General features: G+C 49.3%; 2 protein-coding genes across 5 annotated transcripts in view; one reads left to right on the top strand and one right to left on the bottom strand.

Moving 5' to 3' along the window:
• The window catches only part of C8H7orf50 (chromosome 8 C7orf50 homolog), a 237,390-nt gene that overhangs the window by 128,921 nt on the left and 87,681 nt on the right, over positions 1-20,788 (top strand). The gene's annotated exons all lie outside the window — the stretch shown is intronic.
• GPR146 (G protein-coupled receptor 146) overlaps positions 1-20,788 on the bottom strand; it is a 58,052-nt gene that overhangs the window by 5,362 nt on the left and 31,902 nt on the right. Inside the window, exon 1 of one of the 4 annotated variants that reach the window (XM_044303947.1) lies at positions 7,821-7,961. The exons of 2 other annotated variants lie outside the window; for them this stretch is intronic. The gene's annotated coding sequence lies outside the window, so the exon portion shown is untranslated. Of the gene's footprint in view, positions 1-5,742; positions 5,968-7,820; positions 7,962-20,788 lie in introns of those variants that run through there. One more of the 4 variants, XM_044303945.1, reaches the window with a different exon arrangement.

Genomic DNA, 20,788 nt, shown 5'->3' on the forward strand with positions numbered 1-20,788 from the left:
AATAAAACTCTTTCAGTAAGCCGGGGGAACAATTCGCGCATTCTCAAATCTCATCCTGTGTGATATGCAAACCAGGTTCTCGCCAGCCGTGAACTCGCCTCACCCCATTACGGACCTTTTCCTGTTGTTCACATAAAATGGCAGCTTTAATTGTGCAAATTCGTCTGCTGGCGAAGATGATTCACCGTTATTAGTCATTAATTCTAATTACAGGGAAAAACAGCTCGATAATCACTCTAAAGAGTAGTACGCACTGGACTAAGCCTATTCATTTTAAAGGGAAATCATCACTTAGGGGTTTTAGTCGCAGCACTGAAAATAACAGCGCCTTGATCTCGTATATTTGGAGCTTGTATTGATAACATGATCGCTGCGATCTGCTAGAAAACTGCCATAGATGCAAGTGGTTCACAATTTCTCTGCAGCGCCACCACAGGAAGAAATGAAGCATTGCATAGTTTCCCATTGAAATCAATAGGCTGTTTGCTTATTGCATGGATGTGGTGGGTCCTCCAGAGCAAGAGGCGCTGTTCATACTGGTTGATAGAATAAAAAAGGAGGCTCCCCCCCCTTATTAACTTTCCCTCCACCTTAAAGGGGTTGTCTTGCTTCACCAAATAGCATTTATTATGTAAAGAAAGTTAAAGGGATTCTGTCACCAGTTTTTGACCCCCACATTCAAAAATATGGTTATGTGCATGGAGCCCTTGTGATTCCTAATGTGGTCTTATAAGCTAAATCTGTAGGCTCATTTAGTGTAAAAAACGTTTTATCTAACCTGTCATTCATCAGATTAAGGTGCCCAGGAGGATGCTCATGTCTCCAAGATGCCGCCCGCCGCCGCCGTTCGTGCCCAGCTCCTCCTTTGCTGTCATCAGCGATGTGCCCAGCTCCTCCTTTGCTGTCATCAGCGCCGCCTTAGAATCCTTTTCAACGCCTCCGGCTCTCCCTCACTCCCCCCTCCTCCTTCTCTAACATCCCGCGCGTGCGCACAGGCCTGTGCCTGATGCGCCCGTGCTGACTTCTCCGTTCAGCTTCATTGAGCGAAGTGCACATGCGCCGGCACTTCGCTCAACCTCCCGATGACCTGAACACTGCCGCCAGCCTTCAGGTCATCGGGAGGTTGAGCGAAGTGCCGGCGCATGCGCACTTCGCTCAATGAAGCTGAACGGAGAAGTCCGCACGGGCGCATCAGGCACAGGCCTGTGCGCACGCGCGGGATGTTAGAGAAGGAGGAGGGGGGAGTGAGGGAGAGCCGGAGGCGTTGAAAAGGATTCTAAGGCGGCGCTGATGACAGCAAAGGAGGAGCTGGGCACATCGCTGATGACAGCAAAGGAGGAGCTGGGCACGAACGGCGGCGGCGGGCGGCATCTTGGAGACATGAGCATCCTCCTGGGCACCTTAATCTGATGAATGACAGGTTAGATAAAACGTTTTTTACACTAAATGAGCCTACAGATTTAGCTTATAAGACCACATTAGGAATCACAAGGGCTCCATGCACATAACCATATTTTTGAATGTGGGGGTCAAAAACTGGTGACAGAATCCCTTTAATTCAAGGGGCTTATTAATGTATTGTGATTCTCCATGTTGCCTCCTTTGCTGGCTAGATTAATTTTTCCATCACATTATACATTGCTTGTTTCTATGGTTACGACCACCCTGCAATCCAGCAGAGGTGGTCGTGCTTGGACACTATAAGAAAAAGCACTAGCCTACGTGAGCTCTCATGGTCCCGGCCACCAGAGATGCCGGAGCTTTTTCTAAAATTGTCCAAGCACTACCACCTCTGTGTGCTGTCCGCATCCGTTTTTTGCAGACCGTAAAACAGGCTCTGATCGCGTGCATGAGCTGATGTTCTACAAGAAAAGTAAGGTTGAGAATCTCGGTCATTTGGAGGATAACCCTTATCAGGTGATGCATGGTTTTCAGTAGCAGAGACAAAGTTTTTTTAATTCTTGCATTAGGGAACTATGGTGGTCATTTATTATACTGAAATGTGCCTAAATTAGAAGGATTTCGGGCACAGATGACGGCGCAACTATGTGCGACTTCAGTGCGCTCATGCCAGGTCTAAAATTGTGGGTGGGTGGAAGGGGACGAGCCAGCAGGTCCGTTTCATTCATAGTTTTCTACGACTGGTTTAGGCTACTTTCACACTCTCTCGTTTTTGGCGAATCCGTCATGGATCTGCAAAATCTGATCCATTACAATAATACAACTGCATGCATCCGTCATGAACGGATCCGTTTGTATTATCTGTAACATAGCCAAGACGGATCCGTCATGAACTCCATTGAAAGTCAATAGGAGACGGATCCGTTTTCTATTGTGCCACTTCCCATAGAAGTGAAAGGAGGAGTCTGGGAGTTGTAGTTTCAGAACAGCTGGAGTGCCGGAGGTTGCTGATCCCTGCCCTAGACATTCAAGAACCACGTGTTGTCCAAGACGGAGCAATTAGGCAAGAACCTAAACGAAAAAACCCATGTAGTAAAACACGTGAAGTTCATCTATGTTGTTTAACTCTTTGTATTTCCAACTTGTGAGGCAGTTTAGACAAAACTATACCCACGTGAGGTTTAATTATGCATCAGCAGCGCTCAATAATTCATGCGTACTTGGAAACCTGTGCCATGCGATCCCTCGGAAGAACAGGGACTCAACTCAACACAGCTGAATCAACGCTGACCCACATACCACTCCTCTCCTCGGCTCTTCAGCCGGTACATTTTTTATGGTGCCAAAGCTAATGATGCAAGTTATGAAGAGGAAAGAACATGAAGTCATGAGTAAAAGCAGCGCTAAAAATGTTCTGTAACATCATTGACCTCAGGTTCTGCTGTGGACGCACATACGAATTTATTAAGACGGGCAGCCAAGTTACTTTGTGGTATATCCAGAACATATGTATGTAAAAGAAATTCTGTTAAAGGGGTTGTCCCACAAAGAATATTGTTTATAGGGTTTTCTGGGTTAAAGGGGTTATCCAAAACAATAAACTGCTCCCCCATTGCCGGGCCCCTCACACTAAATATACTTACCTTGCTCCCCGTGCTGATCCTGGTCTCCGCACCGCCGATCCACGTGCGCCGATGAAAACATCCAGTGTCGGGGGGAGCAGCCAATGGCAGGCGGGGACAGGGACGAGCCTCCCTAGCATCGCAGGTGACGCTAGGGAGTCTCGTCCCCCTGTTTACCCCCGCCGACACCAGATGTTTTCATCGGAGCATGGGGAGAAGCAGCAGGCGGTGCGGGGACCAGGAGCGGCGCGGGGAGCGAAGTAAGTATATTCAGTGTGAGTGAGGGGCCCGGCACATAGGGGAGCAGTTTATAGTTTCAGATAACCCCTTTAATGATTGCCTATCTTCTTAAAGGGGTATTCCCATCTTGGCAATTGGGGGCATATCACCAGGATATGGTAGCAATGTTTGATAGGTGCTGAGTCCCACGCTTCCTTCCCGACAATCTGATGCTCTGTCATCCCATGTAAAGGGACCTTTAGAAGAGCTCGCAAAGTGCCGGAAGCACACCGCTCATTCGTGGCCGCCCTCCATCCATTTGTATGGGACTGCCAAAATGGCCAAGAGCCCTGGCTCGGCTATATCCGTAAGAAGTGAATAGAGTGGTGACCACACTTGTGCGGTTCGCTTCCCATTAATTTCAATGGGACTTGTGAAAACAGCGGAGTGTGACGCTCGCCTATTTTTGGCAGTCCCATAGGGATAAATGGAGGGTGGCCGCGCATGTTAGTATAGCGCACCCCTTCTGTCCACCTCAATCTTTCCTCTCTCTCTGCTCTGTGATCCCTGGTGTGGTGAGCCGGCTGCTTCTGAAGCTGCAGTGTCCTCTGCCCGTGAGGCAGAGTTACTGGAATTACTGAAGTGGACACAGAAAGGCTATTCAATAGAAACAGCAGGTGGCACTATACTAACATTATATTTGCAAAAAAGTATAAATACAAAAAACTAATTCTGAATTATGAGCTGGATTGCAATATTCTTAATGGGGTAACCCCTTTTAAAGGGAGTTCTCCTTGGTTAAGGTCACATGGCAAACCATTGTGTACAGAGCAAATAGGGTGGACATTGAAGCCCCCTTGGCTGTATGGTGTCTCCTCTCCTGCCATTAATCACACGTGCATGCTCAGCCAATCCAAGCATGGGTGTGGGGAAGGCCTCTTGCACACAAACGTTTTTTGTTTCCGTTTCCATTCATTTCAATGGATCCGCAAAAGAAATGGAAGGTACTCCGTATGCCTTCCGTTTCCCTATTTCCGTTTTTCCGTTCAAAGATAGAACATGTCCTATTATTGTCCGCATAATGGAGAAGGATAGTACTGTTCTATCAGGGGACAGCTGTTCCGTTCCGCAAAAAACGGAATGCACACGGACGTCATCCGTAAATTTTGCGGATCGCAAAATACTGAAAAATCCATACGCTCGTGTGCAAGAGGCCGAAGTCTGGAGGGAATAGCTATCGGCCGAGCCAGCATTGGGCCATCAGCTATTGACGGTATATTGGCATCACCATAAGACAACTTTCTACTTATGTGTTTGCCCTCCACATTCTTCCTTCGTTTCTTCCATCTAAGCCAGTATTCCTCCCATTTTATAAAACTATGGCCTTAGGGTATGAAAGTAATTCCAAATGCAGGTTTATATAACATTATCCAGGGGGCCTTGCTTTGATTCGTAGGGCGCCAGAGCAAAATAAGATGGGGTCCCTACAACCTAGTGCAGGCATGGCCAACCTGCGGCTCTCCAGCTGTTGTAAAACTACAACTCCCACCATGCCCTGCTGTAGGCTGATAGCTGTAGGTAGGTTAGGCATGCTGGGAGTTGTAGTTTTGCAACAGCTGGAGAGCCTCAGGTTGGCCATCCCTGACCTAGTGTATGAAAATTAAAAGTTACGCCCATGACATCATCCATTCGCCTAGGACATCATAGTCCATCTTTTTATCTAAACTGAAATCAAGAAATAATGGTATCAGAATTTTAGGACTTGGACAATCCCCCAGTAATGCAGGTTACTGGGTCCATTTAAAAAAAATATTCTATAAGTCAGCAATTTTTCTAGCACATAATAATCTTCCTTACCGGTGACGACAGCGACAAGAATTCTGCCAGAACTGTTACATTACAACATAATTGGACGTCGTCCATATCCATTAGTAAACTACATTCATTAGGAGTTGTATGAGATGAAAAAAGTATGGCTGCTTTGTTACAGAAACAGCGCCACCCTTGCCCATAGCCTGCCTTTGGTATTGCAGCTTGGCTCCTTTTTAATTAAAGAGACCTTCCGGGATTGTAATATTGATGATCTATCCTTAGTGTTAGATTGTAGGGGTCCAACTTCTTGGCACCCCCTCCGATACCGGACCGACACTGGGTTGTGGCCGTGACTATTACTACAGTCACTTGGATGACAGCGTCACGACAGTTCAAACAGTTGATTAGAGGGAGTACTGGGAGTCGGACCCCCCTCCGATCTGACTGATCTATATTACGGTCTGTAAAACCCCTTTAAATGACGGGGTTCTATCCCCCTTAGCATCTAGCGCATTCATTCTATACGATATAACTCAATGCGTAATAAGATATGACATTAGATGGAGGTCCTTCCTGGGGCGGCACGCCGCCCGGAGTCACCGAGGTGCTTCCAGATCATTGACAAGTAAGACACTTTGACATGCCGCACATTCCTGTAAGGACAGAGGGGTTATGAGCGATCTCCTACCTTGTCGAAGGCTCCTCATGCTAGAAGGCTCTGCTGAGAAATTAGGTTTCACATAGGAAGGAAATGGACTACGTTTCCTGAGAGCTCAGCGTCCCCCTCTCAGTTTCCGAGCAGCGCGGAGCCGATCGTTGCACGCTGCTGGTAAAACATCTACACGCGAGCTGCACTTGTTTTCCAGCCCATATGCTGCTCGCAAAGTTTCAGCCTCACTTGGCAGGAAGCATTAGCCACTCCCTATCGACTGCTTGCAAGAATGGGGAGTGACTCGCAGAGTGATACGCGGTGATGAGATTAGAGTCCGAGACAGACACGCAGGTGCCTGATGCGCTCTCCTCACTGCTCTCTCCCATTTCCTGAGGAAATTTATAGCGGATACGCCACACAGACGTATAAAGCAGCAGTCTATCCATCATGGACGTAAAAGGACGAAGTAGGATTTAAGTCGCCACCCGTAATAAACTATAAACAGATTTAGGCTACATACACATGACAGTAAAAAAAAAACTTAAACGGATACACGGTCCATTTTTAAAGGACTTTTTTTCACGATTTTTTTTCGGAGAAAATAACCTCATAGACTTACGTTGGTCTTAAAACAGACTTGTGATGGCCGTAAACAACGGATACACAGTCAGTTTTTCATGGCCATTTTGTATCAGTGCGTGCATTCTTTTTTTTTTTTCTCTGTTTTGCGTCAGTTCGCTGACCTATTCATTTGAATGGGGTCCACGATCCGCATCTGACTGTCCGCACCGCAAAAAAGTATTGCACGCACTAGTTTCTTGCGGCGCAGAGGCACGAACAGAAAACCCATGGGAGCACTCCGTAGTGCTTCCGATCTGTGCCTCTGTTCCGCACCGCATCTCCCGGATTGCGGACCCATTCAGGTGGGTTTAAAGGCCACAATACGGCCAGGGCCAGGCAACAGCCGTGTGCATGAGCCCTAACATTGTGTTTCATGCGGGATCTGTCTTGCTCCATACCCCATGCTGCTTTCAGCGTTTTTTTCTGTCCGCTATTGGGAACAAAACAAAACAGAACGGAATGCATTCTGGTGCACCCCATTCATTTCAGTTTTGTCCCCATTGACAATGAATGGGGACAAAACTGAAGCGTTTTCCTCCGGTACTGAGATCCTACGACGGGTTCAAATACCGGAAAGGAAAAACGCAGATGTGAAAGTAGCCTTACGCTGCCAATGATGGGGAGAGCATTGGCCCATGTGAAAAAATGAGAAAACGTTCATATATCGGGTGATCGCATCTTCTGTGCGGGCATAAAAAAATCTGAACTAAATAAGCAACAGGAGACTAGGGAAGGGGGGAGCTACTAGGAATGGCTGATGTGCCCTATTTCACACCCCTATGAATATACACTTTCTGTACAGACTTTGACCCACATTTGCCAAACACTGCACTTCAGAAAATTTTGAAGGTTTTGCTGCCATTTCCAAAAAGTGGATGGGTTGTAAATAGGGAAGGGCAAGGTGGCCCACATAAACTCTACCTATGCCAGCTCCCTTGTTGGTGCAGAGTTTAGTTCTGGTGCACACACCTACCTATGCACATAAATATTAAGAGCCATGGTGCATCTGGTGCCAGCTGGACAGAGATTTATACGTCCTCTCTATCTGTTGGGAGGAATAGCTAAGACAAATGAGTGTTCGACCTAGAGCTATCTAAAGCGTGCCTTCAGCTTTACATCAGATGGAAAGCTTTCTTAAGAAAATATTAGTATGAGGCAAAATTCTGGATAACTGTGCTATGCTTATTGAGAACGTGAGATGTCACACATGATGTAGCACTTGTGAGAACCTGAGTCACACTCAACAGAAAACGTATCTTTGATGTAGAAGGTTTTAGACCAAGCACTTCTCATTAAAAGTTTCTCGTGTGAATTCTGGCCAGTTGTCCTCCTCCACAAGGAAGGAGAATCTGCAGAACTTCACCAACCCCCAACAAGACCAAACCCTGCTCCACTGATGGGAAACGGTGCTAGTCTAGTGCATATGTGCACCGTGAACACATGGCCATTCTCTGCGTAGGGGGTACTTCATTATTGATTCAAATAGGGAGTACCTGAAATTGTTCTTTATGAAATAAGAAGGATGGCGTTCACCAGTGGTTCTAAAGACGTTTGATGTCTCACCGCACATCATTATTAAAGTCTGTGAGATGCCCATCTGTGTTTGCCATCACTTTGGCTCCTCGCCTCTTGTCTGCCAGCTAAACGCACAGAAATCCTAGTGATAAAAAAAGGAAGTTTATCTACTGCTTTTGTGAGTTTTATGGTAAAACAAGGTCTATTTCCGGCCTTCCCATGGCAAGTTTAGATTCTTAAAACCCATAGAGGTAATTTTCCAAATATTAGCCAAAACCTTTAGCCATTTTTTTTTTCTAAATATTAGCCAAAACCAATGGGTTTAGAAGAACCTAATGGGGTCTATACACCTTAAGTAAAGATAAGAAGGAAAATTTTGACAAAAATTTCCAAAGATCAAGAAAGTCTTGATGGCTCAACCTAGACATTAAAAGGGTTTTCACGGAGGTAAAGATGGGCCAGAAAAGATTAAAATAGAAGCATTAGTCACCTCATCAATTCCCCACCACTGCCATTCCAATGCTTCTCCGGACCCTACTGGTTTCCACTTACTGGAACAGACAGAAAATGCTTCTAAATGCCACTCACTGACTGAGGCGGGTCACCATTGTGGCCGGTGATTGGAAGAGCAGATATCCAGCCGTTTTCTGTGTGGAACCAGGAAGTAGAGAGAAGCAGAGACAAAGGCAGCATCTGAATGGGGTTATATCTATTTGAACCTTTTGTGACCCAGTTTTTAAAAAATTATTCTCCACCTGGAAAACCTCTTTAAAGGGAACCTGTCACCCAAAAATCGCCTATTAAGCTGTTTACAGTACCTTATAGTGCTGTATAGTCGTTTCCTGATGCACTTTTTGTTAGTTTTGCAGCATGTATGCTCAATCAGAAACCGATGTTATATTCAGCTGCTGCCCCGTGCTTCAAGTCAGGCTTGAAGTCACGGGGGCAGCGGCCTCGGCGTCTTACATGGCCCTCTCCCCGCCCCCTGCCTCTGTGACTGACAGCCGAAATCCGATTCCGGGACCGCGCTCAACGGCCGCATGCGCAGTAAAGGGCGGCAGGAGCGCGGTCCCGGCTGCCGCGCGTACTACGCGCCGTCTTACTTTCGCCGCACTGCGCATGCGCCCGACATCCTGTATCAAACGCGCCCGCGCCCGGCATCTGGGCGCGGGCGCGTTTGATACAGGATGTCGGGCGCATGCGCAGTGCGGCGAAAGTAAGACGGCGCGTAGTACGCGCGGCAGCCGGGACCGCGCTCCTGCCGCCCTTTACTGCGCATGCGGCCGTTGAGCGCGGTCCCGGAATCGGATTTCGGCTGTCAGTCACAGAGGCAGGGGGCGGGGAGAGGGCCATGTAAGACGCCGAGGCCGCTGCCCCCGTGACTTCAATTAAACCTATAAATGCTGCTATAAAAACAACCATAGAATGCCCAGTAGAAATATAAATACTTTATTAGATCATCAATGGATCACCAAAATTCATAAAATATTTTTTACACAGATATGCTATGGAGAATAATCAGCAAAACAGACTGGAAACAATAGTCCCCCCCGTCGGTGCCTCAAACACCCACCAAGCAGATGAAAAACATGTCAGTGTGATGTGCAGTGAGGTGATTCACCAGTAGAGAGTGTCAGTAAACATCCACTACAAGTGTCTGTGATATTCAACTCACTGCACAACCCAGGGAGAGGTTATAGTGTGAAAAAATACAGCAAAAAATGATGATACAATGGAGCACAAAGTCACATGACATTCATCAGATACATCTAGATGCAGTCTGCCCATATACAATAAATCAAGGATACCAGGCTGTACAATCAAACTCCCACACAAAAGATATCCACTGGGGACGTGAACATACCCACAGACATGATGGAGGGTGGAAGCACCGAACACAGGGCTGGAAGGAACCCCGACGCGCGTTTCGCCTCAGCTGACTTGAAGCACGGGGCAGCAGCTGAATATAACATCGATTTCTGACTGAGCATACATGCTGCAAAACTAACAAAAAGTGCATCAGGAAACGACTATACAGCACTATAAGGTACTGTAAACAGCTTAATAGGCGATTTTTGGGTGACAGGTTCCCTTTAAAGTAGTCATCACTACGAATTTGGAAAACTGGTGTAATTTGGTGAAGAAAAATGTTTAATATGATGAATTATTTATTACTAATAATCCAGTTGATAAGATATGGGGCTGTTGGTAAGAAATTAGAGAGTGTGTTTTTTTTTGTTTGTTTTTGCTCCATGTTTGGGCCAGAGCCATACCCATTCGAGTAGGATGGGTGTATGCCGGCAACCTGACAACATGCCACCAGAACATAAGTTCCTCTGCCCAATGACGATAAACTTGCACACTTGGCCTGTATATGGCATGGTCGGGAGGGATGAATGTTGGCTGACGTGCATCTCTGATGATGTCCTTATGAATCCAGATGATATGATTGCAGATGATAACGGAGGGGCAGTAAGGAAACATAAACTATCATACATTGGAATGTCTGATCTTTATTCCTCTTGATGTCACAAGATGCTTTTGTAAGTACTTTGCTAAGCAAACTTGGAAAGTCTTTAGGTTAAATATTCATAGATCAGCAGAATGGGAGACGTTCTCTGTGGTGAAGGATTACTTCTGCCGCTCTTAGTTCAGAATCAACAAAATCCTTGTCGCTGTTTGAATAAGTCAATATTGTTGTTGCAGAGCTGCGCATAGCTGGATCGAGACACTGATCTCTCGAGTATGCAAAATATGTGCTCTCGCAGGCAAATGGAGTTACCTCCAGGCTACCTGTAGCTCTTGTCTCCTCTACACAGACAATCCCTGTAATAATCAACTGTCTCCCATTTATGTTCAGAGAAAAGAACAACGTGCAGGTGGAGGCTGCTGCGATCACAGAGCATGAAAATCTACAGAGGTGGAAGAGCCACTCGGGATCTCCTCGGGGCACAGTGTGAGGTTTCATTTAGGAGATCACATCTTCAATTCACAAGATAGAGGACGGTACTTAGTGGAACTAGTGTAGGCCACATGGCACACTTTGGCAGGTATAACCTCAAAATAAGTAATTTTAGATGTAGCTAGCTTTAAAGGAGATGGTTGCTCTGGTAAGCTGAAGTGGCCTTATGGTGGACTTGGTGGCAGCATGGCCATGATTTCCAAGTTTAGTTGCTGTATTCCAACTTGACATGTCGAGCAAGAATACAGCAAAAATATCAACATTCTCTCTTCAGCAGCCCTCTGACCACCAGTGATTCCAACTACTGTTGACCTACACCTAGCAAAGTGTCATGGAGCCCCATCCCAATGGTCTACTGTTGCCTAAACATAGTTGAGGAGGCCAAGTTTTCATATTTACATGTAATCATAAAACCATACTGTGCAGTCACCTGTTCCTGTCCTTTAATGCCTTGGTATATGTGATGGAGAAGGCCTAATGATTTGGGGTATACTCATTAAAGAGGTTGCACGAGTGTAAAAACATATCTCCACTTTCTTCCAGAATCAGGACCAGAGTTGCCAATGGGTCGTGTGTAGTATTGCAGCTCAGTCCTATTCAAGTGAATGTGGCGGGGATTGGTAAGGGTGATGCTGGTTCTGGAAGAAAACCCTGTAAGCTCTGAGAGGGTTATGGACATTGGGTGCTACAGTTGAGGTCAAACCCGTTGGCTATCCTGGCAGGTCTTTTGAGCCTCCATAAGGCTCGCATTTGTCTGCCAGCCCTGTGCTCTGGTGAAATCTCATGCCTTTCAGCATTTGGCGCAGGCAAGGTGAGGGAAAGACACTCGCAGGCTGCCAGCTTCCTCACTGCGCCTGCGCCAAATACTGAACGGCGCACTAGAGGCTAATTAGCATATTATAAAAGTTAGATTTCTGGAGTAACGGGGGCATAGTTAAAAGTAGGAATAGGCTAGTTAGGTTTAGCTGACATTACCACATCGCTAATGTCAGCTAGCTTAATAGGGTTAATTCTGGTGACAGAAACCCTTTAAAGTACAGAGATTACTTTTTCTCGCCCAATTTCCTTGGGGGACACAGAAGACCTTGGGTATAGCTCATCTCCCTAGGAGGCGTGACACTAAGTGAAAACTGTTAAGCCCCTCCTCCATCAGCTATACCCTCAGCCTGGAGAGAGAGACTGCCAGTTTTTGCTTAGTGTCCAAGGAGGCAAGACACTCCCTGCTCTGCAGGGCTGTTTTCTCCTTGTTTAAATTTAGATTTTACTTTTTTCTTTTCTTTTTGTTCCAGATCATCAGGGACAACAGAGACGCACTAGACCTCTCTGTTTCTCCCGGGGTTGAGCTGCGCCAGTGCCGGTCACCCGCACTGCTGCCTCCCCCACAGAAGACAAGGTGGATCAGGGCAGCCCAGCTCCCCTACATCCCGCCAGCGCAAGGGTCGCCCGCACGCCAAGTCCCTCTCCCAGCGTCCTGCCACTACGGTGCCAGTAGCTGAAGGGGCGACCCTGCTGGAATGGACCGAGGGTGAAGACGACTATGGTGAGAGAGTGGCTTCTCCAGCCCTACGTCCCCCACCCCCCACCCTGGTCTCCTGCGTGCCTGACCCCCCATACTGGGCCTCTGGACCCTTCTGTCACTGCTGGACCTAGGCTGGCCCCTGGGGTGCTGCGGGGCGACAATCTACTCCCTGCTCCCTCTCCTCCCTTCTGGCCCTCATGGGACATTCTAGCCACAGAATGCTGCGAATAGGCAGCCACATCGCCTCCCTTCACTTATCAGCGTCCCTCCTGGGAACGCTGTGCTCGCATCCGCACGGGCACCTGGTCTCAGGGTCCCCCCATCCCCTTACCGATGCGCTGCTCTGGGCCAGGGGCCTTTTCCTGACGGCAGTGCTGCTTGAGTTTTTACTTCCCGGCCTGCTTGGCCGCACCTCCGGCGCTTCTTCCCGGCCTGCTGGGCTGCACCTCCGGTGCTTCTGCTGGGTCGCACCTCCGTGCTGGGCCGCACTCCGGCGCTCCTTCCCGGCCCCCGACTGTTCTGGCCTGCGGGGTAGACTCCCGCGGCCGGCATTTGGCTTGAGCACGATGCTCCAACGATTCCGGCCGGCCGTCGCAAATTTTGGCCAGGCTTCGGGCCTACTGGGCCGCATTCCGGCGCTCCACCCGGGCCCCTGACTTCCGATCCGCGGGGTGGGCTTCCGCGGCCGGTTTGTACAGGCAGTCCGCTCCGGTTTCCTGTGCGGCCCCGGTCAGCCGGAGCCGCAGAAAATTTAGGCCCCGGCTTCACGGCCTGCTAGGCCGCAAACTTCCGGCCTCTGTTGGAGGGGGCGGGAACTTCTCCAGGCGCGAATTCTTCCCGCCTGGAGGTTCCCCGCCCCCAGGGGATCGCGGCGCCGCCTCCTCCTCCCTTCCAGGTTGGATGGCTGTTAACCCTTCGGGTACCGGCGGCTCCCGATGGGCCTATATGGCTGGCGCGCCCCCCCCCCCTCTATGTGCATGACCCCCTTCCTTCTATGCTGGGCACCTGTATGGTGGCACTTCTTTATTTTTTATTTAGAAATACATAAAATGGTTAACTAATGGATTTCTTGTGCGCTGCGCAGGACGCTGCAGCCTTATCTCAGTAGTGCCGCCTGTATGCGTGCTCCTTCCATGAGCGGCATGGTGTCGCACTCCCCGGCTGGTGCATGTTTCCCTTCTAAGTGGTTCTTGCCCTCTCCGGGATACAGCGCTGGCCAAGTGCATGCGCTCTCTTTTTTTTTCTGTAGGCAGAATTCGTCACCCTCCAGCTATGGGCCTGCCATGTGCATGACAACCCCTTCCTAGGCGGGATACTGCACTCTCTCGGGTTGCAGGCTTGCCTGGTGCATGACCCCCCGCTTAGGTGGAATACTGCACTCTCACCGAATACGGTGTTGGCCATGTGCACGAGAACGCTGCACTCACTGGATTCGCTGCAGGCCATGTGCACAACCCCCTTCCATAGGCGGAATGCTGCACTCACTGGATTCGTTGCCGGTCTTGTGCATGTCCTCCTTCCATAGGTGGAATCTGCACTCTCACCAGATACGGTGTTAGTCTGGTGCACGACCCCCTCCCATAGGGGAACGCTGCACTTTCACTGGATTCACTGCCGGCCATGTGCGTGATTCCTTTCCATAGGCGAAACGCTGCACTCACTGGATTTGATACCGGCCATGTGCATGACCCCCTTCCATAGGCGGAATGCTGCACTCACTGGATTCGCTGCCGGTCTTGTGCATGACCCCCTTCCATAGGCGGAATGCTGCACTCACTGGATTCGCTGCCGGTCTTGTGCATGACCCCCTTCCATAGGCGGAATGCTGCACTCACTGGATTCGCTGCCGGTCTTGTGCATGACCCCCTTCCATAGGCGGAATGCTGCACTCACTGGATTCGCTGCCGGTCTTGTGCATGACCCCCTTCCATGGGCGGAATGCTGCACTCACTGGATTCGCTGCCGGTCTTGTGCATGACCCTCTTCCAGGGGCGGAATGCTGCACTCACCGGATTCGCTGCCGGTCTTGTGCATGACCCCCTTCCTTTAGGCGGAATACTGCACTTCATTGGTTATGGTGCTGGGCAGCCGGCCATGTGCATAACCCCCTTCCATAGGCGGTATGCTGCATTCTCATTGGATTCGCTGCCGGCCTTGGGCATGCCTTCTTCCCTCAAGCGCCATGCATACACCCTCACTGACTGGGGTCGTTCTCTCGCCGGTAAGTTGCTGGCCGTGTGCATGACCCCCTTCCATGGTGGGATGCTTGCAACTCACTAAATCCACTGCCGGCCATATACATGTTCCCCCTTCCGTGGGCGGTGTACGGCACTCTCACTGGATTCGCTGCCGGCCATGGGCATGTCTCCTTTCCTCAGGCAACATACACACACTCTCACTGACTGTGTTTGTTCTCTCGCCAGTGTGCTGCTGGCCAGGTGCATGACCCCCATCCATGGCGGGGTGCTCGCATTCTCCCTGGTTGCAATACTGGCCATGGGCATGGCTCCCCCTTCTGGGCAGCATACTGCACTCTCACCAGATACGTTGCTGGCCTCTAAGATGGGTGGAATGCTTGCACTCCCATTGGATACGGTGCTGGCCTTGTGCGTGACCACCCCTCATTCCATGGGTGGACTTTTGTACGCTCACAGGACTCACAACTGTCCTTGTATATGCTGTGCTGGACTTGTACTTGTCCCCATTCATTGGCGGAGTAGTTGTACTCTCACAAAATTCGGTGTTTGGTGGATTATTGCACACTCACTTAATGCTAGGATAACCCTGTGCATGTCCCCTTTTCACTAGGTGGACGTCCTGCTGGATGCGGTGTGGCCATGTGCATGGCCCTCTTCTGGGCGGAATATGGTATGTCCTACTTCTCTGAAGTGGGTACTGGTCTTGGGCATCACCCCCTTGTGGGGCGGGCTTTGCACGCTTGCTGCCCGCAATGTTTGCCAAGTACATTGCCCTCTCTTCTGGGCGGACTGCTTGCGTTCCGTCGCATGCCATACTAGTCTTGTGTATGTCCCCCCTTCCGGTTGCACTTTGCACTTCCGTGGATTCTGTGGGACTCTGTGGCTGGCCCTCCTTGCTGTATGACTATTTCGCAGTGGGCGGACGCTCTTGTGCACTCTGTGCGTTGTTGGGCCGTGTATGCCTTCTCCTTCCGTAGGTGGGTTGGCTTTCTCACTGCTTATGGGGCTGCTTGTACGTATGCCTCCATTCTTCCTGCGACTTGACGTTTTTCTCTTGGGATACGGTGATTGCCACCGGCCTGGCACTCTTCTCTGAAGAGATCTTTCTGTTCACCTGACCTGGACGGGCTCTATTGCTCTCTACTGCAGCGAGCTGGGTGGTATCCATTCTCTGTTCGGAGGGTATATTTTGTGTTTCCGTTGTGACGGTATCCACCATATTCGTTGGCCCTTCCGCCTGGGGAGTGTTTGTGGTTCCTAGATGCGTACCCATTAGTTACCCTGTGGCTTTGCTTCCCAGCGCAAGCGGTCACATGGTCGAGAGTGCTGTCTCCAGCGTCCCTCGCAGTCTACGTTGGCTCTGGCGGGATTACGGTTCCCTCGCCTGTTGCCATTCCTCCTCTTGGATGCGTTTTGGTTTGAGTCCTTCCTGTTGGCACCCTCCGTGCTTCAGTTTGTTTTGCTACCAGGTTCTAGCCGCTCTTTTCGAGCAGGTCGCCCAACTTCTCTTGGTTGCTCGGTTGCTCGATGTCCCAGGGACCTCCACTTTCGATTCATTAGGGTATTCGCCTTCTGCGAATTGGTGAGCCGGACATCTCGGAGTAGCGGAGTTCTGCTTTTGAGCGGTCCTGTGGCTTCCCTGTTGCCCACTCCTCCTTGCGGTTGGAGGGTGTCATCCGTCTTCTCGGCTATTTTCTCTCGACGGCTCTGTTTTGGCTTCTCCTGGGACGGTTTTTATTCCGATGTGGCTTCTGCCCCGGCCAGGCTTCAGGGGCTGTTCCTTCACTGCCCTCCCCTCTGGGGAGACCATGGTTGTTCATATGGATGGTCCCGGTGTTCCTTATGACCTCATACTGTCTCCATTGTTCACACTGGCTGTACTAGCTGTGTGCCTATTACCGGGTTTGCCGCATTCTGTCCTCCCGCTGGGTGCAGATTACTTTTACCATTCTGGGCGATGGTCCTGCTTGGACTTTACCTTCTCGGTAGCCTGGCGGGCCTACTTTCTTCTGTCAAGATTACCCTTCAAGCCCCACACCGGGACTGTAGAACACCTTCCTGTGGTGGCTACAACGACAAGGACTTTAGCCTGACATGTCCTGGAGTCTGTTGGATGTTGGCCGGGTCCCTTTCGGTTCCTTCCGTTTGTCCATCTGCTCCCCCACTCCGCGTGGATACGGGACGGCGTTGCTCGGGGGCCGACGGGACCAGTTTTACCAACCTTTTTGCCCGTGTCACTGATCTGCGCTTACTCGCATTGGGTTTCCTCCCGTCTGGCCAGACGAGTCCAGCGAGCACGCTAGTGTTCGCTCCCGGCCGTGCTTCGTCCAGGTTCTGTTGTCTGACTTAGGGTCTTACCTGGAGTTTTTTAGGAAGCTGGGCATTCACCCAATTCTGCCTTTCTCTTCCCATGATTCGGTCTTCTCCAGTCTGGCCTGGACCTGCGACTGGGACTCTGTTACTTGAAGTGTCTGCAGTTTTTTGCTTGGACATCTCCGACTCTTGTCGACGCTCGGTCTCTTGTTTCCAGGAGGTCCGCGCCAAGGTTGACGGCTCCTGGGTGCTTTCCTCCGCTTTAACCAAATGGCTATTGCTGTGGTTACTGCTCAAGGGCAGGGTTCTGTTTTTTTGGTGTCACCGTTCATTTCACCAGAGCGGTTGGTGCCTCCGGGGCCGGAGGCATTGGGCTTCAGCCATGTCATTGTGCAGGGTGGCCACGGTCTTCCTTGCACTCTTTACCAGGTTCTCCTGAGTGCGTACTCTGGCTTCGGCGGCGGCTGCTGCCTTGGGCCGCCTGGTTTTTGCAGGTGGCATTTCCTTGCTGCCTTCGGGTGCTTCGCCTTGGTGCTGTGGTCCCTCCCCTCTTGGACTGCTTTTGAACGTCCCAAGGTCTTCTGTGTCCCCCAAGGAAATTGGGCGAGAAAACGAGATTTTTGTATAACTTACCAGTAAAATCTCTTTCTCGCTCTTTCCTTGGGGGACACAGCACCCACCCATTCATTGGTTTTTTTCTGCACGGTTTCCGAGTTTTGTTTACCCGTTGGGTAGTTGGCTTGTTGTTTCCACTTGTTGGACTTTGCCTTTTCTCACTACTTGGACACGCAACTGGCAGTCTCTCTCTCCAGGCTGAGGGTATAGCTGATGGAGGAGGGGCTTAACAGTTTTCACTTAGTGTCACGCCTCCTAGGGAGATGAGCTATACCCAAGGTCTTCTGTGTCCCCCAAGGAAAGAGCGAGAAAGAGATTTTACTGGTAAGTTATACAAAAATCTCGTTTTTTTTTTTTTTTTATAGGTCTGGTCCACTGAAACGTGGTCATTTCTTGTTGTTGGGAAAACTATAGAAAACTACAAAGGTCACGTGAAACAAAGGGGGGGGAGGATGGTAGCAAATTGTCTCCTCTCACATGAATCCCCATCCCAGTTTTCTCCACTAAGCCATCTGATGTAATGCAGAGCGGGGTTATATAAGGAGAGGACTTTATGGTCTCTATCTGCAGGTATGAGTGAAACCATTTAAGTTCTCTGAGATTGTCCTAATGACATATGCAGTTCCTCACTAGACTTAAAAGTGTTTTCCAAGATCTTAATACTGATGACCTATCCTCTGGATTGGTCATGAGTATCTGATCTGTGAGGGGTCCGACACCCCCTGTTTAAGCCCCTGTGAGCGCCGCGGCCTTCTCTCAGCTCATCAATCTCAGCATAGTACATCATGCGGATTGACATGGCCAGGCAGGATGATGTGAACACTCAATCAGCATGATGAGGGCGTGGCCAGAGGAGCCGCTAGGAGCAGGGACAACACCCCCATTGCTCCTAGAGGCTCATTGGCATAAAATAAAAGTTAATTTTTCACAAAAATAGAGGCACATGACCAGAAAGGACAAAGACTGTTAGCTTCAGCTGACATTAGCACATGTCTAAAGTCAGCCAGTTTGATAGTGATGTTCTTGATGAGAGAAGCCCTTTTAGGGGGTTCTGTGCTTTGGACAATTCCTACCTTTTAGAAGTGTCCTATGACAATAAGCAGGTGTTCCCTGCTGGGATCCCTAGTGGTCAGCTGTAATCTGTGGGTAAACGTGGCTGTAAGAGTTCAGTTTCTCTGCAGCGCCACCACAGGAGAAATAAAGCATCACACAGTGTCCATTGAAATCAGTGGACTGTGTAATGCAGGACAGGACAGGTCCTCCAAAGTTAGAGACTCCCTTTGTTACTGTTCTTCATTCTGGCCAATGAACCCTCCTCTATTCATACAGAATACCCCGGATAGGGTATATGAAGATGGGTTTCCTAAACTGAACAGTCCCTTCAGGGGGGCAGATCTCAGAAATAATGACACTGTGTGGGCAAAAAAAGTGGTGGTAAGTCACAAACACGTGTGCTTGCTGACTTTTTGCATGCAACATTTTTCCAAAAGAGGGGGCACAGCCATCCGCCCCAGATTTATTTATTTATTTTACGCACTTCTATAGCGCTGACATATTCCGCAGCGCTGTGCAGAAATTGGCATCACGCTGTCCCCAATGGGGCTCACAATCTGCTGTAGATTTCTGTTTAGGGCTCGCCGTGAATTAGGCACATCCTCCGGCAGAGCCGGGGATGCTGAGACCAGTGCGGAAAGCGCCGCTCTTGATAAATCTCCACTTGTGTCTTTTTGGCTGTGACTCCTTGTACTCAAGTGTACCTCATGCAGTATGAGAGAAGTACGGATCCATAATACCGCAACCTACTGTCGTTCCATATATACTATATTCTATCACCGGATCAGATTGATGGCACCCCCAGTGATTACGACCACAGGGGTCCCATGTTCCCTGAGAGTGGTGGTCGAGCATGTGCAGTGGCGCTCCACTCTGTACTCTATCTTCAGCAATTCAATACACTTTGAATGGAGCGGCAATGCACATGTTCGACTATCACTCCATGTTTTTGCGATCTATGGGGGTCCCAGCTGTCGGACCCCCACCAATCAGACACTTATCAATAGGTGATACATTGTCATTCTAGGACAACCCATCTAAGGATCAACCTCCCATAATACGGTGCCATATAGGCATCATACATGTATGTAGGACTAAGCCATTAGGACTCCCTGCACATATACGTGTGTCTGTACTTATGGATTTATACATTCACACTGTGCGGTTTTCATCATTAGTATTCAATAGGGTGGGGCGATAATTGTAAAATGACGTGACGTCTAGAGTTGTCCTTTAAACTCGCACACACACTTTTATGGTCTGGTCACACCTGTCCTGCCGCCATTAAGGGCAGCGAATTCTTTGTCACACGTCTGGATATATAAAAAAAAAACCTAAAAATAGACGATTCATCATTTTTATTGATTTCCGTTTGTCAGTTCTTTAATATGGGGTGAAATTTTAGATCAACGTCCCTGAAGCGACTTAAGTGATAGGAGGAAATGAGATGTCATAAATGTCTGTCTCATGATGTCATCTGTTACATTGCACCAAAGCCTCCCATGTTAACAGAGACTATGTGAGTGAATCGGCAGATAAACCTCAGGCAGGGGTGCACTTAATTTAAAGAAAACCCCGTAAGCTCTGAGAGGGTTAGGGACATGGGGTGCCACAGTTGAGGTCAGCCCGTTGGCGATCCTGGCAGGTCTTCTGTATGACATAGAATGAAGGGCTCTTGGATGGACAGATAGTCTTAAAGGGGTAGTTCACCTCCAGGGGGACTTTTATGCCCCCCCCCCCCCCCACATAGGGGGAAGAATAGTTAGCTGCCCCCCGCCGCTTCAGCTGTCTTGCTCCAGTCCCTGCCTGTCAACACCCTGTTAGACGTGGGTCAGTTGACCGCTGCAGCCAATGACTGGCTGCAGCAGTGCGGTGTCCTCCAGGTGTCATGTGGCGCATAGGGGACATGTCACTGCTGCTGCCAGTCAAAAAGCATGGGAGACCAAAAGAGCTGGAACCAAGTGGCAGAAAGCAGGTAAGTATGCTTTTCTCCACAGTTACGGCCATTTAGAAAGGGAAGGGTGTCTGACAGAAAGGTCCTGAAAATTAACAACCCCTTTAACTCAGTGGGTTTTGGTGGCAGGAACCAGAACCACCAGGAGGGGGCACTGTTTTGATCTTTACTCTTGGATTCCTTCTCCTTTACGCAAGCTCCAGACCGCAGGAAAGCGCAGTTACGTTTTTTTTTTTTTTTTTGGACGCCTCCTCAGACCAACATTTTTTTAAAATCTGCAGTCACAATATATACGCTGCAACAAAATCCATTAAAACACAGGCATGCCAGTG

This window comes from Bufo gargarizans, chromosome 8, assembly GCF_014858855.1.
Source record: "Bufo gargarizans isolate SCDJY-AF-19 chromosome 8, ASM1485885v1, whole genome shotgun sequence".
Classification (NCBI taxonomy): domain Eukaryota; kingdom Metazoa; phylum Chordata; class Amphibia; order Anura; family Bufonidae; genus Bufo; species Bufo gargarizans.